We start from the raw sequence: 6106 nt of genomic DNA, 5'->3' as shown, positions 1-6106 counted from the left end.
TTACTATTTTAATGATTGGCCATCATTAGAATAAATCTATATTTCTATGTGCATCTAGGAGGAGAATCGTATGATAGAACAAAGAAATTAGGAAGCAAGGTTCTTAATTTTATATGAAATAAGGGATTTGAATTAGCATCTAGAATAGGGATATGCCTAGAAGCCTTGCTTGGTTCACTTGCAAGAAGACAACTTTATGAATCTAGAAGAATTGTTGTATCTCTGTGGGAGTTGTAGCTACAACATTTAATAGATAAAAGATTTGACGTCGGGAGACCAAGATCATTGCATAAACCTTGCGAATCATCAACCAGATAACCAATTAGACTGTGATAAAAAATAGAGAATTGTATGATTGTTCGACATACATCAACCCTGGAATCATCGTCATTATTGATTACAACCATTTCTTGCTTTCGTCTAGTCGTCACTAATTATTTCATGTTTAATAATTTACATTTTTATTTATAATATCAAAATCATCTTGATACTTTCAAGCACTTAATACTCAATTGTCTTAAACTAAAGATTGAAATAATTTCTAGTTTATTGATCCTCGTGGGAACGATATCTGACTGTCTAAGTCATTATATTACTTGCACGATTGCGTACACTTGTGTGTTCGTAGAGACACAACAAGTTTTTGGTATCATTGCCAGGGATCTAATAGAATTAATAAATTTCTTAAATTTTTGGTTTTTGATAATATGTAAGTGTTAACGACTTGATCTTAGTGGTAAATTTTTGCAGGTTTAGCTGAACATTAGACTGGCTAGGGATAAAGAGTTAGTTGAGCCCTTTACAAAACTGTAAGTAATTTTTTATCAGAGGCAAAGAGCTCAATATTACATTCAACAGGGACAGCTGGCTGAAATACAAGATCCAATTATTGCTGATCCAAATGTTGGAAATGTTCCAGCTCCTATTATTCCAGTTGTTCCTGTTCAACCAACCGCAAGACCTATTCGTGAGGTGGAAATCCCACTTACAAACCATGTGACTAATAGCTTTCGTAAGCCTGAACCAGGAGGTTAGTGGGAATTAAAACAAAATATGGTGCAATTATTGAAATCTGCGGGGGTATCTCAAGGACTTTCACATGAGGATCTGCAGCAGAACTTGTAGACCTTTCTGTAAATAATTAATACATATATTCCTAAAGATATGAATACTTATTATGTTGGATTGACACTCTTCTCCTTTTCTCTAATGGGAGAAGCAAAGAGGTGGATACATGCTGAACCACTGCACTCTATCACTTCATGGGAAGATTGTGCTCGAAAGTTCCTTATTCGATTCTTTCCATCCTAGAAGACTGCATGATTGAGGAGTAAGATATTAAGTTTAAAATAGAAAGATGGAGAAAATCTTTACCAAGCTTGGGAGACATTCAAAGGCATGCTCAGAAACTATCCTCTTCATAATTAATCAAATGATGTCTTGGTGCATACATTTATAGAAGGCCTTGAGTCTAATACTAAGATTCTTTTAGATTCAATAGAAGGAGGCCAAGCTTTGGAGAAAATGTATGAAGAATTGTATACATTGTTGAATTGAATCGCATAAGAAAAACCTGAGTGGCATCCAGACTCAAAAAACGCTCCCAAGAAGGTTACAGGTGTTTTGGAGGTTGATCAATTCATTGCATTACAGGCAAAGATTACAGCAATGTAGAATAATATGACTACTCAGCTCAACAACTTAAAGTTGGGTGCAATATAGCCAACTACCACAGCAAATGCAGTTCAATAGGTATATTCGTGATGTGAAGTTTGCGAAAGTGGTGAGCATAAAGCAGATGCATATTCCATTAATCTAGATTCATTCAACTATGTGGTTAATGCAAATCGTTAGGGTCAATAAAATTTGGGCAGTACACATAATCCAAATTGGAGAAACCACCTTAATTTCTCATGGGGTGGAAATCAGGCACAAATAAAAATCAGTATAAGGGACCAGTGCAATCAAATTCATAGCCGGCTAAGAATAATTAGGTGACTGTTCAGAATAGCAATATGGAGGAGTTGATTAAGAAGTTTATGGCTCAACAAGCACAGTTTGCAGAAGACATAAAGACTCAATAAGCACAGTTTGCAGCTGAGTTGAAGAGTCAACAATTGCTCATAAGAAATTTGGAGTTGCAGTTGGGTCACATTGTAGGATCATAGAATATAAGGCCATGAGGAGCATTTCCTAGCGACACAGAGGCTAATCTGAAGTAGGTGAATGTTGCTACAACAAGGAGCCGACTGCAAACTAAGGAGACAGTTTAGGAGCAGGATAATCTCGCAATTACTGATGACAGTGTGAAATAAAATACAAAAGTGGAAGTCAAGGAAATACAGGCAAGTGAAGAGATTCATATGGAGAAGAAGACTATCCCCTTGCCCTTTCCTCATAGGGAAAAGAAGCATCAAGAGGAAGCAAGTTATAAGAAGTTTCTAGATCTTCTGAAGCAAGTTCAAGTAAACCTTCCTCTTATTGACATTCTGCAAAGCGTGCTGAAATATGCAAAATACTTAAAGGATATTGTTTCCAATAAGAACCGGTTGATTGGATATGCTACAGTTACACTTACTCAAGTGTGCACTTCTAAACTTCAAAATAAACTTCCCATGATGTTGAAGGATCAGGGTAGTTTCACCTTGTAGATTACAATTGGATAGACTATTTATGCACATGGATTGTATGACTTGGGTGTTAGCATAAATCTCATGCCCACGTCATGGTACCAAAAGATGGGTCTTGGGAGTCCCAAACCCACGACTATTGTGTTGCAATTGGTGGATAGGTCACTTGCTAGACTAGATGGTATTATTGAAGATGTGTTGGTGCAAGTGGGATCTTTAATCTTTCTGGTGGATTTTGTGATTCTTGACTATGAGGCTGATCCAGTTGTTCCATTTATTTTAGGACGACCCTTTTTAGCAATAAGATAGTCACTCATTGATGTGACAACTGGAAAAATGACAATCTGAGCGCACAATAAAGTAGAGGTTTTTGATGTGTACAGAGAATTAAAACTACCAGCCATATATAAGGAGTTGTCTTCTGTATCAATTATTGATCTTGCTTCGGATTGGCAGTTACTTTTGTCTGATGATCCATTAGAGCAAGATTTGATGGGTTATGATCTGCATGGAGATATGGAAGAATTTGAATTAGTTCAGGTTTGGTAGTGATTTAGACAAACAAAGTGCCATTCGAGCCTTTAAATAGGCCAATTGGTCCCTCACCTAGGCCTTCAGTCGAAGAAGCTCCTAACTTGGAGCTTAAGGTTCTTCCTCTGCATTTACAATATGTTTTTCTTGGTGATCAAGATACCTTGCCTATTATTTTGTCTGCAGGATTATCAGATGTACAGCTAAAGAAAGTTGTAGTAGTTCTCAAGAAGAGAAGGAACGCAATTGGCTGGCAGATATTTGACATTTCAGGAATTAATCCAGTGTTTTACATGCATAATATTTACATGGAAAAGGGTTATAGACCTAGAGTGCAGCAACAACGAAGGTTGAATCCTGTGATGAAGGAGTTGGTCAGGAAAAAAGTGATTAAATGGTTAGATAGTGGTATTGTCTACCTAATTTCTGATAGCAAATGGGTAAGTTCGGTGTATTGTGTACGAAAGAGGGGAGGAATGACCGTAGTGACCAATGATGATAATGAGTTGATTCCCACACATACAGTAAGTGGTTGGAGAATATGTATAGATTATTGGATGTTGAATAAAGCGACTCGTAGAGATCACTATCCAATTCCCTTCATTGACAAAATACTGGATAGATTGGTGGGGCAAGAATATTATTGTTTTTTGATGGGTACTCTATCTATAATTAGATAAGCATAGCACCAGAAGACTACGTTCACTTGTCCATACGGTACATATGTGTTCAGATGCATGCCCTTCGGCTTATGTAATGCACCTGCTATATTTCAGAGATGTATGATAGTGATATTTTCAAACATAGTGGAAGAACTTATGGAGGTATTCATGGATGATTTCTCCATGTATGGTAATTCATTTAAAAAGTTTTTGCAGAATCTCGACGGAGTCCTAGCTCAATGCAAAGAAAAACACTTGGTGTTAAATTGGGAAAAGTGCCACTTTATGGTTAAGGAAGGAATTATCTTATTCCATAAAGTGTTATGCAAAGGGCTCAAAGTGGACAAATAAAAGGTTAAAGTGATTGAAAAGTTGCCTCATCCAGTCACAATCAAAGAAGTGCAGAGCTTCCTGGGACATGCTGGGTTCTATAGACGATTCATTCAAGATTTCTCAAAGATTGCAATTTCTATGTGCAAATTGTTAGAGAAAGAAGCCAAGTTTGAGTTTGGGGCTGATTTCCATAAAGTTTTTGAAAAGGTTAAGAAGAAGTTGACGGAATCACCTATCTTGATTGCACCAGATTGAGAGTTACCTTTTGAGCTGATGTGTGATGCTAGTGACATTATTGTGGGAGCAGTGTTGGGTCAGAGAAAAGAGAAGGTATTTTGATCGATTTACTATAATAGCAAGGTGCTGAATGATGCTCAAGCTAACTACATGATTATAGAGAAAGAGATGTTGGCAATGGTATATGCATTCGACAAGTTTTGATCTTAATTAGTTGGTATAAAGGTCATTTTTCATACTGACCATGCTTCCATAAAGTATCTTATGGACAAAAAGGATGCGAAACCATGACTAATTAGGTGGATTCTTCTACTTTAAGAATTTGATCTTGAGCTGCGAGATAGAAAGGGAGCTGAAAATCAAGTTGTTGATCACTTGTCACGGTTGGAAAATTGAGACCATATTGTGGATGACTTTCTAATTATTAAGAAAGAGTTTCCTGATGAGAAGTTGTTGTCATTAGATGCAGTTGAGTTCCCATGGTATGCTGACATTATGAACTTGATATCTTATGAGTTGTACCCTCCTGAGGCCACCATACAACAAAAGAGGAAATTACTCCATGATTTTCGTGCTTATATTTGGGACGAACGGTATCTTTTCAAGCAGGGTCCAAATGAAGTTATTCATAGGTGTATCCCAGAGGCTGAATTTTCAAAGGTATTACAAGATTGCCGCTCATCTCCATATGGTGGACATCATGAGGATGAGAGGACTTCAAGAAAAGTGTTGCAATCAAGTTTTTTCTTACATACTCTATTTAAACATACAGTGGCTTTCATAAAGAGTTGTGATCAATGTCAAAGGTTGGGTACCATATCTAGGCGTCATGAGATGCCCCTCAATAATATTTTAAAAGTAGAAGTCTTTGATATTTGGAGGATCGATTTCATGGGTCCATTCTCACCTTCTAAAGGTAATCTGTACATTCTTGTAGCGGTTGACTATGTATCTAAATGGGTGGAAGCTATGGAGAGTCCAACTAATGATGCAAGAGTGGTGCTGAAGTTTGTGAAGAAGAACATATTTTCCAGATTTGGTATGCCAAGAGCAATAATTAGTGATGGAGGTATGCACTTTATCAACACCTAGTTCAAAAATCTTCTTGCTAAGTATAGCGTTAGGCACAAGGTTTCCACTGCATACCATCCTCAAACGAGTGGACAAGTAGAGGTATCCAATAGGGAGATTAAGAAAATACTTCAGAAGACCGTAAATGGGCAGAGAAAAGATTGAACGGAGAAGCTAGATGATGCAAGGGGTGTCATCTTCATGTGGAGTTAGAACAGCAAGCATATTAGGTGGTGAAGAAGCTAAACTTTGATATGACTGCCGCGGGGAAAAAAAGGTTATTGCAATTGAATGAGCTTGATGAGTTTAGACTCCATGCCTATGAAAATGCCAAGCTCTACAAGGATAAGACCAAAAGATGGCATGACAAGCAAATTCAAGCTAGGTAATTTGAACCCGGACAACTTGTGTTGTTGTTTAATTCATAGCTTAAGTTGTTTTCATGTAAATTACGATCAAAATGGTCTGGAACTTTTGAGGGGGTGCGTATGACACCCCATGGAGCTATGGAGTTATGGAATAAAGAGAAAATAAAGAAATTCTATGTGAATGGACAGCATGTAAAGCATTATTGGGCGGATCATCCAGATAAGCACAAGGAATCTATCACTTTTACTGATAATTGATGATGAGCTAAGTCGT

The 6106-nt window shown here is 37.2% G+C and overlaps 1 non-coding gene across 1 annotated transcript; it reads right to left on the bottom strand.

Moving 5' to 3' along the window:
• Positions 1-1320: 1320 nt before the first annotated feature.
• On the bottom strand, positions 1321-1427 carry LOC124891786. The gene has a single exon (XR_007049877.1). It is a non-coding gene; the product is annotated as a small nucleolar RNA R71 (small nucleolar RNA).
• Positions 1428-6106: the final 4679 nt, after the last annotated feature.

This window comes from Capsicum annuum, chromosome 1, assembly GCF_002878395.1.
Source record: "Capsicum annuum cultivar UCD-10X-F1 chromosome 1, UCD10Xv1.1, whole genome shotgun sequence".
Classification (NCBI taxonomy): domain Eukaryota; kingdom Viridiplantae; phylum Streptophyta; class Magnoliopsida; order Solanales; family Solanaceae; genus Capsicum; species Capsicum annuum.
This window is presented reverse-complemented; position numbering and strand designations above follow the sequence as displayed.